This window comes from Chelonia mydas, chromosome 19, assembly GCF_015237465.2.
Source record: "Chelonia mydas isolate rCheMyd1 chromosome 19, rCheMyd1.pri.v2, whole genome shotgun sequence".
Taxonomy (NCBI): domain Eukaryota; kingdom Metazoa; phylum Chordata; order Testudines; family Cheloniidae; genus Chelonia; species Chelonia mydas.
Window position 1 is genome coordinate 18,184,863 of NC_051259.2, and position 13,964 is coordinate 18,198,826.

At 47.6% G+C, this 13,964-nt stretch overlaps 1 long non-coding RNA gene across 1 annotated transcript; it reads right to left on the bottom strand.

Moving 5' to 3' along the window:
* Window positions 1-410: 410 nt before the first annotated feature.
* LOC122463355 lies at window positions 411-13,527 on the bottom strand. Its single transcript, XR_006286621.1, has 3 exons — window positions 13,516-13,527; window positions 8,720-8,722; window positions 411-542 (listed from the first exon to the last, which is right to left on the bottom strand). It is a non-coding gene; the product is annotated as an uncharacterized LOC122463355 (long non-coding RNA).
* Between the last annotated feature and the right edge of the window lie 437 nt (window positions 13,528-13,964).

A 13,964-nucleotide genomic window follows, 5' to 3' on the forward strand; every position in this document is an offset into this window, starting at 1 on the left:
TAAGATAAATGGTGCTTGCTTAGAAAATGCCGTGTGAATCACTTGCAACTTCATAGCCCTTGGGTGCTGGCTTGCTGGGGATATCACAGTGTAAGGCAGGGAGCTGTGTAGCCTTTAAAGCCTTGATGGGAAGGAAGTGGGACAAGGGTGCCTGCCTGGATGGCAGGAGACCTGGGACCTGACTGGGCCTCCTGCAGTGGACCACGAGCAGGGATACAGGTGCAGTTACCCTGAAACTCTGACAGTATAGATTTGCTTCCCTGAGTGGATGGCTGAAACTTTTCAAACAGGAGAATAACAAGTGGTGAATAACAAATAACCAGTAGCAAATGCTCCATCCTTTGTTCCCAGGTGAATACAGTTGTTCATACAAAGAGAATCCCAAGTATTTATATGACTGCTACTCTTCCTAAGAACATCCATACTGGGTCAAATCAATGGCTCATCTAGCCCAGTATCTTGTCTTCCAACAGTGGCCACTGCCAGATGCTTCAGAGGGAATGAACAGCACAGAGCAATTTATCAAGTGATCCATCCCCTGTCTGGCAAACAGAGGCTGAGGGACACCCAGAGCAGTGGGTTACATACCTGACCATCTTGGCTAATAGATTGGCTACCCCTTCCTGCTTTTCCACGTGGGCACCAATGATACTGCCAAGAATGACCTTGAGCGGATCACTGTGGACTACGTGGCTCTGGGAAGGAGGATAAAGGAGTTTGAGGTGCAAGTGATGTTCTCATCCATCTTCCCCGTGAAAGGAAAAGGCCGGCGTAGGGATCGTCAAATCATGGAAGTCAATGAATGGCTACGCAGGTGGTGTCGGAGAGAAGGCGCTGGATTCTTCGACCATGGGATGATGTTCCAAGAAGGAGGAGTGCTAGGCAGAGACGGGCTCCACTTAACGAAGAGAGGGAAGAGCATCTTCGCGAGCAGGCTGGCTAACCTAGTGAGGAACCAACTAGGGGCAGAGCTCTTCTTGACCTGCTGCTCACAAACAGGGAAGAATTAGTAGGGGAAGCAAAAGTGGATGGGAACCTAGGAGGCAGTGACCATGAGATCATCGATTTCAGGATCCTGACACAAGGAAGAAACGAAAGCAGCAGAATACGGACCCTGGACTTCAGAAAAGCAGACTTTGACTCCCTCAGGGAACTGATGGGCAAGATCCCCTGGGAGAATAACATGAGGGGGAAAGGAGTCCAGGAGAGCTGGCTGTATTTTAAAGAATCCTTATTGAGGTTACAGGGACAAACCATCCCGATGTGTAGAAAGAATAGTAAATATGGCAGGCGACCAGCTTGGCTTAACAGTGAAATCCTTGCTGATCTTAAACACAAAAAAGAGGCTTACAAGAAGTGGAAGATTGGACAAATAACCAGGGATGAGTATAAAAATATTGCTTGGGCATGCAGGAATGGAATCAGGAAGGCCAAATCACACCTGGAGTTGCAGCTAGCGAGGGATGTTAAGAGTAACGAGAAGGGTTTCTTCAGGTATGTTGGCAATAAGAAGAAAGCCAAGGAAAGTGTGGGCCCCTTACTAAATGAGGGAGGCAACCGAGTGACACAGGACGTGGAAAAAGCTAACGTACTCAATGCTTTTTTTGCCTCTGTCTTCACAAACAAGGTCAGCTCCCAGACTCCTGCACTGGGCAGCACAGCATGGGGAGGAGGTGGCCAGCCCTCTGTGAAGGAAGAAGTGGTTCGGGACTATTTAGAAAAACTGGACGTGCACAAGTCCATGGGGCTGGATGCGTTGCATCCGAGAGTGCTAAAGGAATTGGCGGATGTGATTGCAGAGCAATTGGCCATTATCTTTGAAAACTCATGGCGATCGGGGGAAGTCCCGGAAGATTGGAAAAAGGCTAATGTAGTGCCCATCTTTAAAAAAGGGAAGAAGGAGGATCCTGGGAACTACAGGCCGGTCAGCCTCACCTCAGTCCCTGGAAAAATCATGGAGCATGTCCTCAAGGAATCAATTCTGAAGCACTTAGACGAGAGGAAAGTGATCAGGAACAGTCAGCATGGATTCACCAAGGGAAAGTCATGCCTGACTAATCTAATTGCCTTCTGTGATGAGATAACTGGTTCTGTGGATGAAGGGAAAGCTGTGGACGTGTTATTCCTCGACTTTAGCAAAGCTTTTGACACGGTCTCCCACAGTATTCTTGCCAGCAAGTTAAAGAAGTATGGGCTGGATGGATGCACTACAAGGTGGGTAGAAAGTTGGCTAGATTGTCGGGCTCAACGGGTAGTGATCAATGGCTCCATGTCTAGTTGGCAGCCGGTATCTAGCGGAGTCCCCAGGGGTCGGTCCTGCGGCCGGTTTTGTTCAATATCTTCATTAATGATCTGGAGGATGGTGTGGATTGCACCCTCAGCAAGTTTGCGGATGACACTAAACTGGGAGGAGTGGTAGATACGCTGGAGGGTAGGGATAGGATACAGAGGGACCTAGACAAATTGGAGGATTGGGCCAAAAGAAATCCGATGAGGTTCAACAAGGACAAGTGCAGAGTCCTGCACTTAGGACGGAAGAATCCCATGCACCGCTACAGACTAGGGATCGAATGGCTCAGCAGCAGTTCTGCAGAAAAGGACCTAGGGGTGACAGTGGACGAGAAGCTGGATATGAGTCAACAGTGTGCCCTTGTTGCCAAGAAGGCAAATGGCATTTTGGGATGTATAAGTAGGGGCATTGCCAGCAGATCGAGGGACGTGATTGTTCCCCTCTATTCGACATTGGTGAGGCCTCATCTGGAGTACTGTGTCCAGTTTTGGGCCCAACACTACAAGAAGGATGTGGAAAAATTGGAGAGAGTCCAGCGAAGGGCAACAAAAATGATTAGGGGACTGGAATACATGACTTATGAGGAGAGGCTGAGGGAACAGGGATTGTTTAGTTTACGGAAGAGAAGAATGAGGGGGGGTTTGATAGCTGCTTTTAACTACCTGAAAGGTGGATCCAAAGAGGATGGATCTAGACTATTCTCAGTGATAGCAGATGACAGGACAAGGAGTAATGGTCTCAAGTTGCAGTGGGGGAGATTTAGGTTGGATATTAGGAAAAACTTTTTCACTAGGAGGGTGGTGAAACACTGGAATGCATTACCTAGGGAGGTGGTGGAATCCCCTTCTGTAGAAGTTTTTAAGGTCAGGCTTGACAATGCCCTGCCTGGGATGATTTAGTTGGGATTGGTCCTGCTCTGGGCAGGGGGTTGGACTAGATGGCCTCCAGAGGTCCCTCCAACTCTGTTATTCTATGATTCTATGATTCTATGACCTGTCCTCTAGGAGCTTATCTCATTCCTTTTAGAACCGAGTTATACTTGTGGCCTTCATGACATCCTCTGGCAATGAGTTCCACAGGTTGACTGTGTGTTGGGTGAAGAAGTACTTCCTTTTGTTAGTTTTAAACCTGCTGCCTGTTAATTTCATTGGGTGACCCTTGGTTTGTTTATTATGTGAAGGGGTAAATAATTTTCCCTATTCACTTTCTCTACACCAGTCATGATTTTATAGCTCTCTCTCACATCCCTCCTCACCCTTCTCTTTTCCAAAATGACCAGTCCCAGTCTTTTTAATCTCTCCTCATATGGAAGCTGTTTCACAGCCTTAATAATTTTTATTGCCCTTCTCTGTACTTTTTCCAGTTCTAATATATCTTTTTTGAGATGGGGCGACCAGGACTGCATGAAGAATTCAAGGTGTGGGTGTACCATGGATTTATAGAGTGGCATTGTGATGTTTTCTGTCTTATTACCTATCCCTTTCCTAATGATTCCCAACATTCTGTTCACTTTTTTGATGGCCGCTGCACATTGAGCAGATGTTTTCAGAGGACCCACAATGACTCCAAGATCTCTTTCTTAAGTGGTAACAGCTAATTTAGATTCCATCGTTTTGTATGTGTCGTTGGGATTATGTTTTACTTTGCATTTATGAACATTAAATTTCATCTGACATTTCTTGCTCAGTTACCCATTTTTGTGAGATCCCTTTGTAATTCAGTCTGCTTTGGACTTAACTATCTTGAGTAATTTTGTATTATCTGCAAACGTTGTCATGTCACTGTTTAACCCCTTTTCCAGATCATTTCTGAATATGTTGAACAGCACTGGTCCCAGTACAGATCCCTGGGGGACCATGATATTTACCTCTCTCCACTGTGAAAACTGACCTTTTATTTCATAGATTCATAGATATTTAGGTCAGAAGGGACCATTATGATCATCTAGTCTGACCTCCTGCACAACGCAGGCCACAGAATTTCACCCACCACTCCTACAAAAAAAAAAACCTCACACCTATATCTGTGCTATTGAAGTCCTCAAATCGTAGTTTAAAGACTTCAAGGAGCAGAGAATCCTCCGGCAAGTGACCCATGCCCCATGCTACAGAGACAAGTGAAAAACCTCCAGGGCCTCTTCCAATCTGCCCTGGAGGAAAATTCCTTCCCGACCCCAAATATGGCGATCAGCTAAACCCTGAGCATATGGGCAAGATTCATCAGCCAGATACTACAGAAAATTCTTTCCTGGGTAACTCGGATCCCACCCCATCTCATATCCCATCACAGGCTATTGGGCCTATTTACCATGAATATTTAATTACCAAAACCATGTTATCCCATCATACCATCTCCTCCATAAACTTATCGAGTTTAATCTTAAAGCCAGATAGATCTTTTGCCCCCACTGCTTCCCTTGGAAGGCTATTCCAAAACTTCACTCCTCTGATGTTTAGAAACCTTCGTCTAATTTCTAGTCTAAATTTCCTGGTGGCCAGTTTATATCCGTTTGTTCTTGTGTCCACATTGGTACTGAGCTTAAATAATTCCTCTCCCTCTCCAGTATTTATCCCTCTGATATATTTATAGAGAGCAATCATATCTCCCCTCAACCTTCTTTTAGTTAGGCTAAACAAGCCAAGCTCCTTGAGTCTCCTTTCATAAGACAAGTTTTCCATTGCTCGGATCATCCTAGTAGCCCTTTTCTGTACCTGTTCCAGTTTGAATTCATCCTTCTTAAACATGGGAGACCAGAACTGCACACAGTATTCCAGGTGAGGTCTCTACCCTTTGTTTCCTATCTTTTAACCAGTTACTGATCCAGGAGAAAACCTTCCCTCTTATCCCATGACAGCTCACTTTCCTTTGGTGAGGGACCTTGTCAAAGGCTTTCTGAAAGTTCAAGTACAGTATATTAACTGGATCACCCTTGTCCACATGTTCATTTACACCCTCAGAGAATTCTAATAGATTGGTCAGGCATGATTTCCCTTTACAGTTGCCATGTTGACTTCCTTCACATATCGTGTTCATCTACGTGTCTGATAAATTCTGTACTTTACTATAGTTTCAGACAATTTGCCTGGTACTGAAGTTAGGCTTACCAGCCTGTAATTTCCAGGTTCTCCTCTGGAAACATTTTTAAAAATTGGTGTTACATTAGCTATCTTCCAGTCATCTGGTACAGAGGCTGATTTAAGTGATAGGTTATATACCACAGTTGGTGGTTCTGCAATTCCATATTTGAGTTCCTTCAGAACTCTTGGGTGAATACCATCTGGTCCTGGTGACTTATTACTGTTTAATTTATCAGTTTGTTCCAAAACCTCCTCTACTGACACCTCAATCTAAGACAGTTCCTTAGATTTGTCACATAAAAAGAACAGCTCAGGTGTGGGAATCTCCTGCCCATCTTATGCAGTGAAGACTGATGTAAAAATTCATTTAATTTCTCTGCAATGGCCTTATCATCCTTGAGTGCTCCTTTAGCATCTTGATCATCCAGTGGCCCCACTGGTTGTTTAGCAGGCTTCCTGATTCTGATGTACTTAAAAAAAATATTTGCTGTTACTTTTTGTGTCTTTTGCTAGTTGCTCTTCATATTCTTTTTTGAGCTGCCTAATTATAATTTTACACTTGACTTGACAGCATTTACATTCCTTTCTATTTTCCTCAGAAGGGTTAGACTTCCAATTTTTAAAGGATGCCCTTTTGTCTCTAACCGCCTCTTTCATTCTGCTGTTTAGCCATGGTGGCAGTTTTCTGGTCCTCTTACCATTTGTTTGTTTGTTTTTTATTTGGGGTATAAAGTTTGTGAGCAGCCGAGAAAAGAGGCACAAACATGGTCAAACCAAAGAGCCCCTTGGGATTCAGAGGAAAGTACCAAACCCTGGTTTGCAGAATTCAAAACTCTGTTAGTTCTTTTGACATCACTGATGGTATCAGCACCTGCTTTGGTGTATGAGAAACAGAAAGGGAACTGGCAACATAATCCCAGAGAGTGTGTTCTAAGCAGCTGATGGGTAAGAAGGCCAGGAGAGCTGGCTGTATTTTAAAGAATCCTTACTGAGGTTATGAGCACAAGTCCATGGGGCCGGATGCGCTGCATCCCAGAGTGCTAAAGGAATTGGCGGATGTGATTGCAGAGCCATTGGCCATTATCTTTGAAAACTCATGGCGATCCGGGGAGATCCCAGATGACTGGGAAAAGGCTAATGTAGTGCCCATCTTTAAAAAAGGGAAGAAGGAGGATCCCGGGAACTACAGGCCAGCCAGCCTCACCTCAGTCCCTGGAAAAATCATGGAGCAGATCCTCAAGGATCAATACTGAAGCACTTAGAGGAGAGGAAAGTGATCAGCAACAGTCAGCATGGATTCACCAAGGGCAAGTCATGCCTGACAAACCTAATTGCCTTCTATGACGAGATAACTGGCTCTGTGGATGAGGGGAAAGCAGTGGACGTGTTATTCCTTGACTTTAGCAAAGCTTTTGACATGGTCTCCCACAGTATTCTTGCCAGCATGTTAAAGATGTATGAGCTGGATGAATGGACTATAAGGTGGACAGAAAACTGGCTAGATCGTCGGGCTCAACGGGTAGTGACCAGTGGCTCCATGTCTAGTTGGCAGCCGGTATCAAGTGGAGTGCCCCAAGGGTCGGTCCTGGGGCCGGTTTTGTCCAATACCTTCATTAATGATCTGGAGGATGGTGTGGATTGCACCCTCAGCAAGTTTGCAGATGACACTGAACTGGGAGGAGCGGTAGATATGCTGGAGGGTAGGGGTAGGATCCAGAGGGACCTAGAGAAATTAGAGGATTGGGCCAAAAGAAATCTGATGAGGTACAACAAGGACAAGTGCAGAGTCCTGCACTTAGGATGGAAGAATCCCATGCACTGCTACAGACTAGGGACCAAATGGCTCAGCAGCAGTTCTGCAAAAAAGGACCTAGGGGTTACAGTGGACGAGAAGCTGGATGTGAGTCAACAAGTGTGCCCTTGTTGCCAAGAAGGCTAACGGCATTTTGGGCTGTATAAGTAGGGGCATTGCCAGCAGATCGAGGGACGCGATCGTTCCCCTCTATTTGACATTGGTGAGGCCTCATCTGGAGTACTGTGTCCAGTTTTGGGCCCCACGCTACAAGAAGGATGTGGAAAAATTGGAAAGAGTCCAGCGGAGGGCAACAAAAATGATTAGGGGACTGGAACACATAACTTATGAGGAGAGGCTGAGGGAACTGGGATTGTTTTGTCTGCAGAAGAGAAGAATGAGGGGGGATTTGATAGCTGCTTTCAACTACCTGAAATGGGGTTCCAAAGAGGATGGATCTAGATTGTTCTCAGTGGTAGCAGATGACAGAATGAGGAGTGATGGTCTCAGGTTGCAGTGGGGGAGGTCTCGGTTGGATATTAGGAAACACAATTTCACTAGGAGGGTGGTGAAGAACTGGAATGCGTTACCTAGGGAGATGGTGGAATCTCCTTCCTTAGAGGTTTTTAAGGTCAGGCTTGACAAAGCCCTGGCTGGGATGATTTAATTGAGGTTGGTCCTGCTTTGAGCTGGGGGTTGGACTAGAACCTCCTGAGGTCCCTTCCAACCCTGATCGTCTCGGGTTCTATGACAGGGAAGTACCAATACTGCTGAGGAATGACCTCAGCAAAGCACAGCAAGGGAAAGTCTGCGGCTCCACAGACAGCTCTGGCACCCAGGGAACAAGGATGCAGGGACCCTATTCTTGAGCTTTCATCACTGTTGATAAAAGCCCCACCACATGACTCTCCCTGCTGGGCCCAAGGCGACAGGGCTCTGCCCCTCCTACTTCCGTGCCACTGGAGCCTCCTAGGTCATCTCCCAGAGATGAATGAGAGATCTTTCGGGACTTGAAGTTCCAGGGCCTGTGTCTGATCTCACACTAGTGCAAGTGCGTGGATTTCAATGGGGTTGGTGTAACTGAGAGGATAATCACATTAGAGAATGCCTGTGAAGTTCGGATCTCTCCCAGTACCAGCTTTGTAGCTCATCTTTCTTCCTCCAGCTCTTTTCTTTTCCAGACACTTGAAGAAGGCTGATAAGTGACCTTCCCAGGAGAATCCATTCATGATTTCCCATCACAGCCCAAAGATGTCACCAAAGCCCAGCCAAAGCCCTCACGCATGGAGTATCTAGCATGCTTGTCTTTATTTCTTGGCCAGTTTATCTCCACACACACACGCAACTTCTCAGCCCGGCTCTCAGAGTAAAGATGGAAAAAACAAGCTGGCAGAGTTAGGACATGACCTTCAGATCCCACTGCAAGATGCAGACCAACCTCCTGCATCGCCTAATCTGTGTGACCCCATGGGAGATCAGGGAGGCTTTCCACTGTGCAGTTTGCTTGCTGAAGGGAGCAAGGCTCTGTGCGTGAATCTTCAGGAGTGCACAAGTTGTTACCATCTTCTAAAGGCTGTGTCCCCCTCTGCTCTGCTTCCTGGTAACACCCTAGATCTCTGGTGCCCCAGGGCACTGGCAGATTCTTGAATCAAAGCATGCCAACCAGATACTAAAGTAAATTACTATCAGCCTTGTTGAACAGGGGTGTGCACTGTGCTATCTATGGGTCTGATGCACGCAGCCAGGGATCACAGAGCTCAGTGTAAAGCCAGGGATGAAGTCTTTGTGGGTATCACTCTCTCTGATTATTCCAAAATTCTGGCCACGAATTTGGCAGGGATTATTCCAGGACAGCTTTCATGCTGGTCCAGCCTAACCTGCCTGTACGCCAGAGAATTCTTCATGTATGAGTTGTTGTGCTCAGAACAGGAATTGCTGAGTGCGGCTCTCTGGCCTGTGTTACACACAAGGTCAAACTTAACGGTCCCTTCTGGCCTTTAAATCTGAGACAATATCAATCAGGATGTTACAGAGCTGTGAGCTCTGCAAAGGGGAGTCACTGATGTAAAGTGGGACGCTGGGATTCCTGCCTGTGCTGTGACTGGGAATGTCTTCTATGATCGTACAGTGACCAGACGAATGGGGTCTAATCTAATTGGGGTCACTGGGGGGGCACTGTAATAAATAATCATGATGATAATATATTGAGATGGAAAATTCTTGTATCTCCCACCTCATCAGTCCCGAAATCTGTCTTGTTCTGGCTGGGATCCTGGGTCTCTCTGCAGGGCTAGGCCTAGTGGGGGGCTGTTACATGATAGCTCAGCTCTCTTCCCACTCAAACTCTGGACATCATGGGAAGCATCATTTTCCTCAGGATCGACTCTCCAGTTTCTGAGGCAGCCCAGTGGAAAAGCACCAGGAGCCGGCAGTGCATTCACAGCATTGTGCTTCCCTTACAGGTCAGGACAGAAACAAGCACAGTCAGAGAGTGTGACCGCCAGTCAGAAGGTTGTAAACCTTGGCCTAGCTCAGTCTTGACACCTTAACTCCACCCATCCCACTGCCATGACGCCCACAGGGACTGCCCACCCTGCATCGCCTCTACCCAGAGAGACAAACCAAATGGAAGAAAGACTCTTTAAAGGCTAATGTGTCCCAGTCCAGAGCTTCCAGACTGGACTGCAGAGCATGCTCCTTGCATCTACTGCTACATTCAGTAAAGGGAAGTTACAAATGCCAGGAGTACTAGCCTACAGTTACCGCTGGGGCAGTTGTGGCAGAGATGTTATTCAGCCACCAATGTGGGGAGGTGGGGCTGGGAGATGGCGAATGGGAGGGGAGGTGGGGCCGGACAATAAGCTACTTAGTGGTTAGAAAAGGAGAAACTGAGGGTCCGGATGCCTGGGTCTTTTTCTTGGCTTTTTCACTGACTTGCTGTGTGACTTTGGGTAAGTCACTTAGGCACAAATTTTCAGAAGTGGCTTCTAATTTGGGGAGCCTCCATTTCTGAGTGTCCAGTGTCAGCTGCCAGGTGGCTCACAAAAATGAAGGGTCTCACAATTAGAGGCGACTTCTGAACATGTGGGCCGAAGGCTTTCTGCACCTCAGTGCCGCCGCTGAGGAGCTGGTGTAATCCTCCCTGCCTTGCCAGGCCGTGACCCTTCACTGAGCACTCGGCCTCAGGCCTGGAATCCGCTTCACGTGGGCTGTCCCTGCCACCCAAGCACAGGGTCAGGGGCTCCCCACCTGGAGCTGATTGTAGGATCGCGGCCTTGGGTCACTGACCCCTTTGAGATCATTGGCTGAGAAGTGCTGTAGCAGCCCAGTGTTCGGATGACATCTTGGCAATCCCTAAGCAGGCCCAAACCAGCAAGCAAGTCGCACCCTCTGTATTTCGGTATCTGCCCCCTGCTCTGTGTGTGACAGAACAATGGGATTTCCCCAGTCACTCACACCTCACCTGTGCCATCCTGCTATTTCAGAATGGACCCTGGACTTCAGGAAAGCAGACTTCGACTCCCTCAGGGAACAGATGGCCAGGATCCCCTGGGGGACTAACATGAAGGGGAAGGGAGTCCAGGAGAGCTGGCTGTATTTCAAGGAATCCCTGTTGAGGTTACAGGGACAAACCATCCCGATGAGTCGAAAGAATAGTAAATATGGCAGGCGACCGGCTTGGCTTAATGGTGAAATCCTAGCGGATCTTAAACATAAAAAAGAAGCTTACAAGAAGTGGAAGGTTGGACATATGACCAGGGAAGAGTATAAAAATATTGCTCGGGCATGTAGGAAAGATATCAGGAGGGCCAAATCGCACCTGGAGCTGCAGCTAGCAAAAGATGTCAAGAGTAACAAGAAGGGTTTCTTCAGGTATGTTGGCAACAAGAAGAAAGCCAAGGAAAGTGTGGGCCCCTTACTGAATGAGGGAGGCAAGCTAGTGACAGAGGATGTGGAAAAAGCTAATGTACTCAATGCTTTTTTTGCCTCTGTTTTCACTAACAAGGTCAGCTCCCAGACTGCTGCGCTGGGCATCACAAAATGGGAGAGATGGCCAGCCCTCTGTGGAGATAGAGGTGGTTAGGGACTATTTAGAAAAGCTGGACGTGCACAAGTCCATGGGGCCGGACGAGTTGCATCCAAGAGTGCTGAAGGAATTGCGGCTGTGATTGCAGAGCCCTTGGCCATTATCTTTGAAAACTCGTGGCGAACGGGGGAAGTCCCGGATGACTGGAAAAAGGCTAATGTAGTGCCAATCTTTAAAAAAGGGAAGAAGGAGGATCCTGGGAACTACAGGCCAGTCAGCCTCACCTCAGTCCCTGGAAAAATCATGGAGCAGGTCCTCAAAGAATCAATCCTGAAGCACTTACATGAGAGGAAAGTGATCAGGAACAGTCAGCATGGATTCACAAAGGGAAGGTCATGCCTGACTAATCTAATCGCCTTTTATGATGAGATTACTGGTTCTGTGGATGAAGGGAAAGCAGTGGATGTATTGTTTCTTGACTTTAGCAAAGCTTTTGACACGGTCTCCCACAGTATTCTTGTCAGCAAGTTAAGGAAGTATGGGCTGGATGAATGCACTATAAGGTGGGTAGAAAGCTGGCTAGATTGTCGGGCTCAACGGGTAGTGATCAATGGCTCCATGTCTAGTTGGCAGCCGGTGTCAAGTGGAGTGCCCCAGGGGTCGGTCCTGGGGCCGGTTTTGTTCAATATCTTCATAAATGATCTGGAGGATGGTGTGGATTGCACTCTCAGCAAATTTGCGGATGATACTAAACTGGGAGGAGTGGTAGATACGCTGGAGGGGAGGGATAGGATACAGAAGGACCTAGACAAATTGGAGGATTGGGCCAAAAGAAATCTGATGAGGTTCAATAAGGATAAGTGCAGGGTCCTGCACTTAGGACGGAAGAATCCAATGCACCGCTACAGACTAGGGACCGAATGGCTCGGCAGCAGTTCTGCGGAAAAGGACCTAGGGGTGACAGTGGACGAGAAGCTGGATATGAGTCAGCAGTGTGCCCTTGTTGCCAAGAAGGCCAATGGCATTTTGGGATGTATAAGTAGGGGCATAGCGAGCAGATCGAGGGACGTGATCGTCCCCCTCTATTCGACACTGGTGAGGCCTCATCTGGAGTATTGTGTCCAGTTTTGGGCCCCACACTACAAGAAGGATGTGGATAAATTGGAGAGAGTCCAGCAAAGGGCAACAAAAATGATTAGGGGTCTAGAGCACATGACTTATGAGGAGAGGCTGAGGGAGCTGGGATTGTTTAGTCTGCAGAAGAGAAGAATGAGGGGGGATTTGATAGCTGCTTTCAGCTACCTGAAAGGGGGTTCCAAAGAGGATGGCTCTAGACTGTTCTCAATGGTAGCAGATGACAGAACGAGGAGTAATGGTCTCAAGTTGCAATGGGGGAGGTTTAGATTGGATATTAGGAAAACTTTTTCACTAAGAGGGTGGTGAAACACTGGAATGCGTTACCTAGGGAGGTGGTAGAATCTCCTTCCTTAGAGGTTTTTAAGGTCAGGCTTGACAAAGCCCTGGCTGGGATGATTTAACTGGGACTTGGTCCTGCTTCGAGCAGGGGGTTGGACTAGATGACCTTCTGGGGTCCCTTCCAACCCTGATATTCTATGATTCTATGATTCTATGAATGGGGTTACATTCTGTCTGCTTAGCCTCCTGCCCCTCTAAAATCCAGAGTGGCAACCCAGAGCCAGGCCCCCCACGAGCAGCAATCCAGCTTGGCTTGGTTTGGGCAAGGTCCTAGGATTTCCCTGCACCCAACTCCACTGAGCATCCCGAGCTGGGGTCCACCCTGTCTCGGAGCTGGGAAGTTGGGATCTGTTCCCATCTTGGCTCCAAGGCACCCAGATGCAGTCCAGCACACAGATCCACTTGTGGCTGAGCCTTGCACACAATGCACGGGCTATTGAAGCTTTCAATAAAGGCAGCTCTCATTAACAGGCCACACGCCGGCCGGCCGGCGGAGGACAGCTCCAATCGCATCAGATAACAGTTCAAAAGCCGAGGGCTCTTTCCCTCTCTCACCCTCTTTTAAACAGCAACAAAGAGAGAAAGAAAAACAGACAATAAAGAGGCTCCCTGTAGCAGGGCAGTAAAATGCCATCTGTCTCCCTGCTGGGGGCTCGAGGTCCTGGTGACAGACATCCCGCCAGTTAAAGCCTGAGACAAAGGCACATGGCAGACAGCCACTCCAAGCCAGGGAGTCTCTGCTTCTCTCTGCTCTCCAGAGGGATAGAATCATAGAATCATAGAATCATAGAATATCAGGGTTGGAAGGGACCCCAGAAGGTCATCTAGTCCAACCCCCTGCTCAAAGCAGGACCAAGTCCCAGTTAAATCATCCCAGCCAGGGCTTTGTCAAGCCTGACCTTAAAAACCTCTAAGGAAGGAGATTCTACCACCTCCCTAGGTAACGCATTCCAGTGTTTCACCACCCTCTTAGTGAAAAAGTTTTTCCTAATATCCAATCTAAACCTCCCCCATTGCAACTTGAGACCATTACTCCTTGTTCTGTCATCTGCTACCATTGAGAACAGTCTAGAGCCATCCTCTTTGGAACCCCCTTTCAGGTAGTTGAAAGCAGCTATCAAATCCCCCCTCATTCTTCTCTTCTGCAGACTAAACAATCCCAGCTCCCTCAGCCTCTCCTCATAAGTCATGTGCTCTAGACCCCTAATCATTTTTGTTGCCCTTCGCTGGACTCTTTCCAATTTATCCACATCCTTCTTGTAGTGTGGGGCCCAAAACTGGACACAGTACTCCAGATGAGGC